Source organism: Equus przewalskii, chromosome 2 (assembly GCF_037783145.1).
Source record: "Equus przewalskii isolate Varuska chromosome 2, EquPr2, whole genome shotgun sequence".
In the NCBI taxonomy this organism is placed as follows: Eukaryota; Metazoa; Chordata; class Mammalia; order Perissodactyla; family Equidae; genus Equus; species Equus przewalskii.
In genome coordinates, this window is record NC_091832.1 from 16,711,437 (window position 1) to 16,724,956 (window position 13,520).

Consider the following 13,520-nt stretch of genomic DNA (forward strand, 5'->3'; position numbering starts at 1 on the left):
CAAATGCACAAATATTCATATTCTCCCTCTCTCTCTCCCAGCTCCCTTGCCCTGTAGGTCCCTTGGCACCTGCCCCCGCCCCATCCCCGCTGCGGCCAGGCCTCGGCCCCAGATGTGCTCTGGCCAAAGCCGGGAGGCAGAGAGGTGAGGGCACCTCAGCCCTGGGTCTCGCCTCAGCAGGTGAGAGGAGAGCCAGGCAGTTGCTAGTGTTAATTGCAGGGAGGATGTCTGGCAGAAATAAGGTGGTTTTTCTGCTTCAGTGACGACTGTTACAATCAAATTGTCCACAGACAATTAGCGGAGTGGGAGAAATAAGAATTAGATTTCTAATTATTTTCCCAGTAAAAGCCGCCCTGGACCCCGTGGGTGAGGGGGAAGGGCTTTTCAGTGGAGCCAACAGGCGCTCTCGTGGGTCTAGCTCCCCTGGGCGGGGGTGGGGGGGGACCCCAAGCAGGAGTGTCCACGGGGGAAGGAAGGTGCAAACCTCGCTGAATCTCGGGTGCTGGAAAGAGCTGGGGATCTGGACACTTGGACCCCACAACTAGCCTTGAGGCTAACTTGCCGTCACTTCCCATTTTTGAGTCTGGGAGGCTCATTCCAACTCCCGGGTCATAGAGCTGCTGTGAGGAGTGAAGGAGAGGAGGCGGCAAGAGCACCGACAGACCCCGGCACAGGGCAGGGCGTCCCGCGGGCCCTGGCCCCAAGCCCACACGCCTGTGGGCATGTGCAAGCTCACACACACTCAAGCACAGGAAGCCTCTCCTTCCACACCCCACTGCCTCCCTGGTTGGCCAGGTCTGTGTCAGTGACAGAGGGAGGGGACTCAGCGAAAGGAGGGAGACGGAACCCAGTGAAGCCCCACTCTGAAGAGGACGCCTCTCCCTGATCTGTGTGAGCCTCAGCCTCCACGTCTTGCAAATGAGGCTGAGGGTGCCACCTGCCTGGGGTCGAAGCAAGGGTTCAGTGACACACATGTCCAGGGCGTGCCTCAGGCCCGGCACACAGCGTTTGTGCTCAGTAAATACCATTCACAGCCCAAGTGCCATCCCAGGCATCCAGCCCAGGCCTGTGAGGCTGCAGAGGGAGGGGAGGGGGCGTTTCTGGAGGGAACCCAGTTAGGCAGCTGAAGGAAGGGATGAATAAGGACTTCTCAACCCCTACCAAGCACAAGGGCTCTGGTCTGAGTATCGTGAGCCCACCAGACCCAGCCTTCGTCGGGGGCCCCAGACACTCAGAAGGACAGAGGACGGAGCAGAGAAGGACCCACTGAGGTGAGTAGGACGGTCCTGGGTTCGCGTCTGGGCAGTGCCCCTTCCTAGCTAGTCAGGCCACTGCCACTTCCCCTCTCTGGGCCTGTTTTCTTCTCTGTAAAGTGGGGAGAATATCAGTGGCTTCCTCGCGGAGTTGTTTTGAGGCTGTGACAGGGCTCTGCTCCTGGAGCGTGCTTTTAGGGGCGGGAGGGGCTGCTGGCACCACCTCCCTGACTTGAACACCAGTGCTCCATGTGCCTGCACACAGACTCGAGGTCCGCAGGTGGGAGCCTCCGGGCCACACCGAGCGGAGGGAAGACCGAGCTTACTGATGTCCTCCGAGTGCCCAGGGCTAGTGCAGCTGACGCACCTGCACCCAGAAGACCCCATGCCGGTGCTGCATGTGATCACGCTCTTGCTGTCACATTCGTACACGCACCACACACACCCTTCCTGGGGCAGCCAGAATGTCCCCAAGTGAACTGAGGGGAAGCTCACGGCCGCACCCACCAGGGCTGTGCTGGGGAAGCAGCTGGAGCCCAGCTGTGGGGTCTGGGGTGGGATGAGGGGAGCTGCTCGGAGACCCAGCTGGGAGCCAGGCTGGAGGGGACTCAGCTGCATCTTGGGGCTGCAGGCCACCTTCCTACCTCCCTGCAGGGCCAGCTGGCTGGGCTTGGCAGGGCGGAGGTCACCTGCCTGGAGGTGGCAAGATCCTACCTGTATTGATCTCCCTCCTCCCCCCGCCCCCGCTCCTTCGTTAGCAGAAGTGACTGGGACCCTGTGGACTGCGCCTGCCCGCTTTCGCCCACCTTCTATGCCACGTCTTTCCTTCTGCCCCACCCCCAGCTCTCTGTCATCTCTCTGACTCCCTCTCTCCTTGGGCCCCTGGATCCTTGTCTCTCTGGGCCTGGGTCTCCCCACCCGGTGCTGGGCTATGTAAATGTGGTATTTCCCGTCTCATCAGCAGGGCTGCCTGCTTGGCTCACATTTAATTTGATCCGTGGCAGCGCCTCTGCGGAGCCACTCATCAAAGCGGGAAGACAATTAGGTGAATGTCAGGGTGGCCTAGGCCCCATGGGGCGACCAGGGCCTGGGGCTGGGGCCATGAGGGCTGGCGGCAGGGGCCTGGCTGCAACCTTCGTCTCCCTCACAGCCTGTCCATACTTGGGGGCCAATGCCTGTGGGGTGGCCAGAGGCCTGGACTGCCCCAGTGAAGACCAGGCTGCCCTCTGCCCAGGACCAGGCATTGAGGGGCATGGCCGGTCCCTGCAATGCAGGAAGGGCTTGGCAGACACCCTCCCCACACCCGGGTCCTGGAAAGCAAGGGGCCTGGGCATCTGCATGGATACAGTTAGGTGGACTCCTGGGCTGGGCGCCAGTCGGGTTTGAGAGAGGATCCGAGCTCTGGCTCAGGATCCCCTGAGAAAAGCATACATTCTTTCCTCAGGCACTCCCGGGCCCGCCCATGCTCACTCTGAGGGGCCTCTCCTGAGGGGTCTCTCCTGAGGGGTCCTCTCCTGAGCCTCAGCCTGGCCTTTCAGCCTCCCCTCTCTGTTTCTCTTCTTCTCCCTCTGTGTCTTCATTTCTCCGATTCTCTCTCTCTCTCTGTCTCCCACCTCTCTCTGCCTCTTTTTCCAACTCATCCCTTTACCCCAAACCTCTCCCTTTTCCTGGGTCTTACACCCACACCCCCACCCACCACGTTCTCGGTCTCCCTGGGGCCCTCGAGCCTCAGCTACTTGTCTGTCATTCCCCATCTCCCTCTCCATGGCTTCCACAGGGGTGACCCTGCCCCAACGGCCCACTGATGGCTGACCTTCTAGGCGAATCCCAACCCCCGACCCCCGTCCTGGATTCCTCCCCACTGCCCCGCACTCCCCAGGGATCCCCTGAATCTCCAGTATCTCCCTCCCTGCTGGCTCCTTCCTGTCAGCTGTCAACACATTCAAGTCTCTCCTTTCTTAAAAAACAATAATAATGATAAAATAATTTTAAGAAATACTCTCCCTTGACAGCCCAACCTCTTCGACCGCAGCCATCTCTCCCCTCTAGGGAAGCTTCTGGGACTTGTCTACACTTGCTCTTTGACCCACTTCAGGCTGGCTTCTGTACCCCTCATGCCCTAGAAACAATCCTCGCCAAGGTCACCACCACCAGTGACCATGGGTCACGAAGCCCACAGCCGCGCTCATCTGGATGAGGGGACAGCATCAGGCACAATTGACTTATCTTCTCTTCTTGGCTCTCCTTTGCTCCCACGATGCCTCCTGGCTTTGCCCCCACCCCTCTGGCTGTTACCTTCTTGACTCCACCCCTGCCCTTCTCACAAGGCTGCTCTCCAGAGCTCTGTCCCGGGTCCCCTTCTCCATTCACCCTTCGCGTGACCCCTGGGTAATGTAATCCATGCCCAAGGTTTCAGTCACCGTCTGTGTGCCTACACCTCTGATCTTCTGCTCCAGCCCAGCTCTTTCCCCTGAGCTTGGGACCCGACCATCCAGTGCCTCCCGGCCCCTCCCTGTGTGTTCCATGGCTATCTCAACCCCAAGGTGGCCCAAACCAAGCTTTCTCTCTGACCTACACCCCACTCCTCCTCTTGGATCCCCCAACTTGATGACTGGCACCTTCCTCTCCCAGTTTCCCAAGACAGAAACCTGGCAGTTAAACCAGAGCCCCTCCTCCCACCGCATCCACACAGGGTTGATAATGGACTGCAGATTCATCAATTCTGCCTCCAAAATATTTCTCTTTCTCTAAGGCCTTGAAAGTCCACCATCGCCTTCCCCATCCTCCCTAGACAGACCGCTCAAAGCGGGATGTTCTTATTGTTCCTTGGAGGCATCTTATGCTTTCCCACCTCCAGGTGATTACTCTCTCTTTGTCCCCACGTGGAACGTGCTCTTCCTCGTCTTTGCCTAATTCCTGCCAAATCCATCTTGCCCCCTCTTCAAAGCCCAGCTCCATCCCCTGTCCTCTCTGCCCCATTTGGCAGGACTTCCTCTCCCTCTAAGCTCCCTGGCCTTCTTGTCTGGTCCACACCTGGACACACAGAGTCACCTCCCCGCTTCTCCTGCATACACATACGCCTACATTTCCCAGGCTCCTTCTCAGTCAGTGGGTCATGTGACTGCTCCTGGCCAATGAGCTGTGGATGGAAGTGAAATAGTCACTTCCTGGCCAAAGCATACAAAAGCTGATTCGTGACCTTCCAGCTGCTGCAGCAACCAAGAAAGCGGCTTTTGAGATGATGGATCCTCAAGATCAAAGCAGCATGGAGAGCTGAGTCACCCCATGAAGGACAGCAGCCCAGAGAGATGCCTGGACCTGCGGGAGATTTTGCATAAGCCAACAATAAGCTTTTGTTATGTTTCTCCACTGAGATTTAGGGGCTGTTTGTTACCGCAGCATAGCCTGTCCTGTCCTGACTAATACAGCCCTCTCTGAGTGTAATTGCCCTGTCTTTAATCTGAGGACAACCATCTGGGTGGCGGTGAGGATGAACTGTTAAAAGGTCTGCACCCGGCTCCTGAGTGCCTACTGCATGCCAGGCTCACTGTAAGTCCCTGACCACGAGATGCCCTGGCTGGGCAGATGCTATGACTCAGTGTCTGTGTGCCCCAAATGCATATGTTGAAGCCCCAACCCCCCATGTGATGGTGTTTGGAGGTGGAGTCCTTTGGGGGCCTAGGTTTAGATGAGGTCATAAGGGTGGAGCTCCCACAGCAGTAATAGTGCCCTTATGAGAAGAGGAAGAGACCAGAGCACTCTCTCTCTGCATGGGAGGAAACAGCGAGAAGGCGGCCGTCTGCAAGCCTGGAAGGGTCCTTACCAGGAACCAAATCTGCCAGCACCTTGAGCTTGGACTTGCCAGCCTCCATATCTGTGAGAAATAAATGTTTGCTGTTTAAGCCGCCCAGTCTGTGGTACTTTGTTATAGCGATCCAAGCAGAGTAAGACAGCAGGGCTCCATTTATCAGAGAGAAAAGAAAGAGATAGCTGCATTCAGCTGCTCAGGTTGGGTACTGAACAATTCCAGGGGGGAGGGACGCTGACAAAGTTTATAATGTGGAAGTCACCCCTTAGAGCTGTGAACTGTAGTAACCCTGTCGTACTCCCACTCCCAGTTCAGTTTGGAACCCACTGATAAATATGGAGACTGATTTTGTTATTAGAAGAGTAAGAATTGGGGAGGAGAGTCTGAAAAGGGCACTGGAGAAACAGGAACAATGGTTATAATATTAATATCATCATAATAATATCAGGAAACATCCACATCGTGCTGCTCTGTGCTAGGTACCGCTCCAAGCACTTTACTAATGTTTACTTATTTATTTCTCACAACGGCAGCCCTATGAGTAGGTAACATCACCCCCATTTCACAGATGAGGAGACTGAGGCAGAGATAAGGTAAGTTACTCAACATCGTGTGGCTTGTAAATAGCAAAGCCCGGATGTGAATCTGGGCAGTTTGGCTTCAGAACGCTTAACCCCTCCACTGTATGGGCTCCTGGAATGCTGGCTGTGTGAGCCCCTCCCCAGCCCAGGCCATGGCCTGGATTTCAGCTCCAGGGTCAGGGTGAGGACAGAAGCTGAAGAAACTGATTTCATGAGAGTGTCTGAGAGATGATAAGCACAACCCCAGTTCTTTGGGGACCAGATGACAAGGCCCAGAGCTGAGCAGGAACACAGCCCCCTCCACCCCTTACCCCTTGTGTCCCCCCATCTTCACCCTGCTGCCCTGGCCTGGATGAAGATCCCAGAACCGCTAGGGCATCCAGAGGACAGAGGGTCAGGGGGACATCCAGAGGCCACCCCTTTGACCTGGTATTGATATTTCCGGTGGGAGGAATGGTGGGGAGGATCCGTCAAACAGGTTCAAGGGTGGCAGATGTCCATAAACAGGAGTGTGGGCAGGACCAGGATGGAAGAATGGGTGGGCTCCTGTCGTGAAAGATAGGTTTGTGGGCCCCTGTGTGACCCCACCTCTGGAGCCTGCCAGAAATGGTGGAAACTGAGGCGGGTGGCCTGAGGCCCTGCAGTGAGAAGGGGGGAACCAGAGCCTTAATCATTTGGGCATTCCCAATAAATGCAAATGTGACCTCACGCGTGCTCATAGGTTCTTCAGCTCTGTGACACATCATGCACCAGACAGGAACTCATTTAATTCTGACATCAGCCCATTTTACAGATGAAGAAACCAAGGGTCAGAGAAGCTGGTTGCCCAAAGCCATTCAGCCATCAGGGAGCAGAGCCTGGCAGACCCCGGGGCTGTCCACATCCCCAGCTGCCCCCAGAAGTGCCACCCTCCTGAGAGAACTCTCCACGTCCCCAAGGATACCTGCTACTGGGAACCAGGTTATCCAGGTCTCCTGCAGCCTGGCAGAGGTCTGCCTACCAGGGGGAGCCTCTGCCTCACCCGCCCACCCGTGTGCCAGGGACAGAAGGGGACTTTATGTGCAATCTGCCCGACTCTCCAGAAAGCACTTAGGTTTACGATGTGCATGAAATTGATCGCCAGTTGGCGCAGCCCCCGCTCGCTCAGTGCCAGCCCAGAGCTGGCAGGAGGCTGCCCCTCCCACCCCCCGCTTTCAAGGAGCATCAAAGCCGCCTGCCAAGGCCCCTCGTGAGGGTCCTTCTCCTCTAACAAGTGCAGAGTGGAGGAGGGAGCTCTGCCCAAAGGACTTTCCACAGCACACAGACCCCCCACCCCACGAGAGTTAAATAGCTCCGTGTTTTATGCCAATTCCAGCCTTTTCTGCTTCTCTTCTAACAAGCTGATGCTTTCAAAGGCCCCACTAATTGGTGTTTGCACCTCGCACACCACGACACTTCGATAGTCACTTAGGACGTGGGTCCATCCATCACACCCACGGTACAAGAGGTGCTCACCTCACTGCACCAGGGTGCCTGGGCCTGTGTGCCCCTGTGCCTGTGTGCACATGTGAGAGCAGCCACGTGCCTTGCTTCACATGTGGAGGACACGTGTCTGCACAGGCACACATATGTGCACCCGTGTATAAATGCTCCTTTGAGGATATTTCTCGTGTACCTATGTGTTTGGATGTCAGTGCCTGTGCACGGGTGAAAACCACCATCTGTGTACCCGGGGGTGTGCATTTGTGTGTGCACACTTTCCTGGGTGAGTGTGTTTGAGTGCATATGTGATAGAACTTGTGTGGGTTTATGCATGCTCTCGTGTGCCTTGCATGTTGGTGGGTGGACGTCCGCTTGCAGGCAGGCATGTACATGTGAATTTTTGCAAGTCTTGTAATAAGATACCTGTTCATGTCCAAGTGCATCTGTGGGTGTGTGGGTTTATATGCCTAAGCGCAGGGGAGGACAGACGTGCGTTTGTGTGCATGCAGGTGGGATGTGGAGACGAGAGACTCCCTGGTTGGGGACATATGTGCATGTGGCATGCGTGTCCATGGGCATATGTATATGACTCATGGAGGAAAGGTGTAACTTAGTAGTCAAGGGCCCACAGGCTTTGGGTTTGAGGTCTGGCTCTGCCATTTTCTAGCTGTGTGACTTTAGGATAATCACTTAACCTCTCTAATCATCAGTTTTCTCATCTGTAAAATGCAGATAATCAAAGCATCTACCACATGTTGTGGTTGCAAGGATCAAATGGGACAACACATTTAGAGGGCTAGCAGGAATGTGCAAGAGGCAGAGGTGTGTGCCTACGTGCAGGAGGGGGCCCTTCACACCCTCCCAGCCCCCCCTCCTCCCCGGGAACACCCGCAGTATAGACACTTTTCCCTGGCCTCAACATGGAGCTAACTGCCTGGAAGAGATCTGTGAGCACCTGGGGAGAGAACTGATCAGGCCCAGGTCATATAGTAACAGCGACAGCCTCTGAGATCTTTGTCGCATCCGAAGTGAGTTCATACTTTTATTACCTACCTTTGACAGGTGGGAAACTGAGGTGCAGAAGTAGATGCCAGCCAGTGGCAGAGCAGGAACTTGCTGTCAGAGGATGCCACCTACACCCAGGCTGTGGGAAGCCAGGGTGTCCCTCCATTCCTGAGGGTGGAGTAACGCACACCTTCACACCTCAGGCACACATACACAAACCCGGAGCAAATGGGATTCCTCACCTGTCCCCAGCTTGGGGTGTCAGCCTCAGGGGAGGGTCCCTGATGGGGACCAGGCTGAGTATGGACAGTCCTTAAGGAGCCCAGCCCTGTCCCTTCTGTAAACACAGCTCTAGTCTAACCCTATCATTTACTCACCGAGAAACCGAGGCCCAGAGAAGGAAGGGAGCTTGTTCAAGGCCACAGGACAGAAAAAGCTAGAACAAGTGCTAGGCCCTGGCACCCAGACATGCCTCTCACCCCCTTGCTCTTCTCATTCTCCACATTGCCACGCAGCTGGCACTGACCAAGCTGGTGAGTCACGGGGCAGGGGCCTCCCCATGGGCAGGTCCTAGGGCTTTCAAGCCCACCTGGTAGTCAGCCGGAAGGGTCCATTGCCTCCCTATTTGGGGGAACATGACCTCTAGACCTGGGCTCCTGGACTGCCCCCACCTAAGACTGCAAACAGTATGTGTTACTTTTATTTCCCTCCTATTGTGCAGGTTAGTTTTTTATGTTACTTTTTTAATTTAAAAGAATTAAAACTTTAAAAATCACAACCAGCAGCAGCATTGAAACCTTGCCAGTTGACACTGCCAACTATCATTAGTGTCACCATCCCCAGAGTCATCACCAATGCCAGCCCCGGGGTAGGACTGTGCCCCCCCCTCCACCAATTCCCACCCCTTAGGCTGCCGTTACCCTGGCCCTTAATGAAAGTCTTTGACACGGAATCAAGCAGAAATGGTCTTCCTCCACCATTTGCATTTCACTTCTCCTCCCACCCCGAAGCTCATTCCAGGGTCACATGGCCCAGAGCCCGCCCCAAATCAGCATCCCTTTCTGCTCCCAAGGGCTCCTGGCCTAGCCTGTCCTGCAGAAGCTGTGGGCTGGACTTTGGCCCTGACGTCCTCACTGGAGGCTGGCAGCCAGCAAGGGAGCCAGGGGGGCAAGAAGGGCGAGCGGCCCCCTCCTCAACCTGGTCCCCCACCCACCCAGCCGGCGCCCTGTCTGCCTTCCTGAGCTCATTAACTGCAGGTCACCGTTCAGCAGGAAAGACAAGGCGTGGGTTCTGCGGGCGTTCATTAGCCGTGAGAGGAACAGTGTGTGTGAAATTAGCAGTCACCTGAGGACCTCGATAATTTCATAATTAGGAGGCCTAATGGCTCCAGCTCTGGATGCCAAATGACTTAACCCCTTGCCTGCTGGGCACCAAACCCCTAGCCCAAGGCTGCAGGGGAGGGCCTGCAGTAGCCCCCTGCTCCAGGGCCCCTCCTATGGCCCTATTATGCTCATTTTTGCCACCCAGCACCCAGCACCAGGGCTGGCACAGAGTTGTGGCAAATAGAAAGTTTATGGAGTGAATGAATGAATGAACGAACATGGATCCGAACGGGGAAAGGGTTTCAGCCCCCACTGCAGGTGCTCAGGGATGAACAACTCTCCATCTTCGTACGTAGGTGTGGCTGTGCACATGCACGTGCGAGCGGGAGGGCACACACACGTGTGGGTCTGTGATGTCTGCTTCTAAAAACCTTGTGTGTGTCCATGTCCACACTCACACCTGTGCTACTCATTCTGCTGCCTCCTGTCTGAAAACAGGGGGAGCTCTATGATGGGGCCCCAAGAACCTCCCTTGATGCCAGACTCTTTGGGCACTGCCTAACAGTGGCTCCAGATGTTCTCTATAGGGGCACACCTGAGGGTTATAGGGGGCCGAGGGACTTTGCCTTGAACCTGCATTTGCATAGCAAGTGCACCTTAGACTGAATGTCTAATTTTTTTTTAGACTGAATGTTTATTTGGGAGGCTGGTAATAATAATGGGAGCTAAAGTCACAGCCTTTAGCATAGGGGAAGCTGGTTATGACAGCCCCCCCAGCCTGCTCCCCCTCCTCCCAACCTTCCCCTTGTCCTGAAGAGGTGAGGAGGTGAGCACTGCGGTGGAGGGGTAGGTGCCCTGGGCTCCAGGCCTGTGTAGGCCTTCCCCAGTCTGGGACAATTGGTTCTGAGCCCCCACCCCCCACCCCTGCCCCATGACCCTGCCTCATTCCCCTAATTGTAGAGCGGATGCGGAGAGGTGAGTTGGGTGAGAAGCAAGGAGGATGGAGAAATGGGAGAAAAGGAGGCATAAGGAGAACAATAAGGGAAAGGAGAGGGGGAACTGGAGGGGAAGGGGGAAGAAGGGGTGGAGGAGAAAGGATGCGAAGTCCCAAGGAGGTGAGAGAGAAGATAAGAGGAGAGAGGAGAGGGAGGGGAGGGGAGAGGAGGCGAGGCAAGGAGGCTGAGAGCATTATCAGCACTTAAAAAGCCAGCAGCTCAGTTCTTCTTTGGCACAAATAATAGCTTTTTATGAATAAATCATGTGTCAGACGCCTCCCAGGGAGTGGGCATGGAGGGGGGCGCGTCTGCTGGGCTCCAAGGCTGGCAGGGAAGGGCCAGTTGCGGACCCCCAGCTGCAGGGGTGTTGCCTCCCTTCCTCCTGATGCGGCCCAGCAGGACAGAAGCTCTCTCTGGAATTTCCACTGGCCTGAGCCTGGCAGAGCTCAGTCATTGCTCTGAGGTGGTCTCGCTGCTCCCTGCTCCTGAGCCTGGCCGGATCCCAGGGTTGGGAGTGTCCCTCTGTCCCCCTCCCCTCTCTCAGCAGAGCAGCCCAGAAGACACGCCTGGCAGGGGAACACCAGCTCCAGTGCACCAGAGAGAGGGATGCGCCGAGACAGGCAGACACTCAGAGAGGAAGGCATGTAGCCCACACAACTCACACAGGCATGGACTCCACAGCCCCAGGCGCACATGTGGGCCTACGGGGAGATGGAGACACTGTCATTCCCAACACACACACACACACCCTCAGGCATGTGCACACTCAGATAGGGAGACCCTGACCATCACTCAGCCTGCCCCCCTCCCAGCACACCTACAACACACAGGCCCACACAAAAGATGCACATGGAGCACAGACACACACAGACCTGCACATGCACACCAGCAGCCCACCCTCCGTCAGCCTAGGGTGGGGGCAGCTTTGCAGCCCATATGGAGCCCAGGCCTAGCTGGGCTGTCCCGGAGTCTGGTATGGGGTGGGGGTGGGGCATCTGTCACAAGGGAGGATCTGTCAGCTTCTATGTCCTCCCCACCCACAGGGACAGCTACCACACCCCACAGGGAGGTTTCGCCCCTCACCTCGAAGCCCAGAACCTGTCCAGGTCCTGCTGACTCAGAGCTCCTCTGCTCCTCTGCTCACAGCCACCTCCCCAGAGGCACTGGGGGCTGCAGGAGAGCCCCGGCATTGAGGCCCACAGTCTGGGCAGGACTCCGGCTCTGTTCCTTGCCAGGAGTGTGACCTTAGAGAATAATTCCAATCTTATCTGCTCTTCCAAACAAATCTGAGACAGGTGCTACTGCCCAATCTTCCAGACCAAGAAAGTGAGGCTCTGAGGGGTAAGAGTACTGGGCATTCCTTCCGAGGATGGCGCTCTTTCCACAGATTCCACAGATTCCAGATTCCTGGTTTTCCTCCTCCTCTCCCGCTGGCTGCTCGTCTCAACCAGTGGGCTCCTCGTCCAGTGCCAAGGTGTTTTAAGGTGTCCATCCAAGCAGACCTGGGTCCCCTGCTCTTTCCATTCTGCACCACCCCCCAGGCCACTCCCAATATCTCCCTGACAGCCTCTGTGCCCTTGGTTCTCTGACTCTCTCCAGCCCAGACACCTTCCTGGGCTCCTGACCCCACTATCCAGCTGGACATCTCCAGGCTACCATGTCGCCCAATGCCAGGGAATGCCATTCACACAGTATACATGCTCCCGAACATCCCTCCCCAAGCCCAACGGTTCCCATGGTACGTAACTCAAACTGAGCCTGTCTGAGACGGAGCACACCATCTTCCCCAGGGTTCCTCCTGCCACGATGTTCCCCATCTCAGGGAATGGTCCTGTGTTCCCAGGTGCCCAACTGGAAACCAGGCATCACTGACTCTTCCTTCTCCCTCATCCCCCATGTCCGATCCAAAACCAAGTCCCAGTGACCCCACATCCAAACTATATGTGACCTCATCCTTTCCCCTCCAACCCCACTGCCCTCCCCACTCCCTCATGGTTTGAGTCACCACCAGCACCTCTGGCCTGGCCACGGGCCCTCTCTCGCTGTTGCCCCCTCCAGCCCATTTGCCTTCATGTCATCAGTAACCTTTCTGTCTCTGAGTTTTGGCCACACTAAACTGCCTTTAGTTCTGGAACCCACACGCCCCCTTGACTCTGGGCCTCTGAACTTGCAGTTCCCCTGTCTGAATCCCTCCCCCTCCCAAGGCCAACTCACCCTTCAAGGCTCAGCTGAGGCAGCAACCCCTCCAGGCACTTTCCCTGACTCCTCAAGCCTGGGATGGGTGCAGCGTGTCCTTCATTTCCACAACAGCCCCCTGGCTCCTCCATTCATTCCAGCTCTTACCTATAATCACCTGTTTACTCATCTGTGTCCCCCTCAAGCCTCTAAGTTCCTTGAGGGCAGAGTTGTGCCTGTGATGTTCTCTGTGGCAGCCCCAGTGCTTGGTACAAGACCTGGCACATAACAGGTGCTCACTAAATCTCCCGTGGATGAGTGAATGAACGAGGGCAGGACCTCTGCTGAGCACATTACATACCTTTTCCCGGTTACTGCTCAGGAGAAATCCGTGCGATGGGTACTACTATCCTGTGATCTATTCTAGGAAAGCAAGGCTACAGAGGTTGAAAACATGCCCATGGTCACACAGCTGGTAAACCACCAGGAATGGATCCAAATAGAATTCTGGCGCCTTCAAGGCCTCCTTTCCACTCCCACCCTGCCTTCCCAAGCCATTTTCCCTCTCTGATCATCTGTATATCAGGAACAAAAATGGCACTTAATACAGAACCTGACACTAATAGCTTCTCAGTAAATATGTCTGCCTTCTCTTCCAATCTCTGAGGCTTCCTCAGGACAGAATCTCCCCAAACCAGGAACTTCCTGCAGGCACACGTTCACGGAAACAGGTGCAGAGCTCCACACAGGCACCCGTCCAGAGTCCGGAACTCAGTAGGCGCTTCACCAATGTGTTGAGCAGACAGACATGAGTGAATGCTGACACATCCTCAGACACAAAGCCCCAACAGGGGCTCAGGCACTGGGACACCCCCACCCCCACGATCTCTACCAATGCTCCGCCGCCGCCGCCACGCCCC

General features: G+C 56.0%; 1 long non-coding RNA gene across 1 annotated transcript; it reads left to right on the forward strand.

Annotated features, from left to right (window-relative positions):
* Window positions 1-455: 455 nt before the first annotated feature.
* On the forward strand, window positions 456-5,158 carry LOC139078735 (uncharacterized). Its single transcript, XR_011531770.1, has 2 exons — window positions 456-1,271; window positions 4,460-5,158. It is a non-coding gene; the product is annotated as an uncharacterized lncRNA (long non-coding RNA).
* The last annotated feature ends 8,362 nt before the right edge of the window (window positions 5,159-13,520 follow it).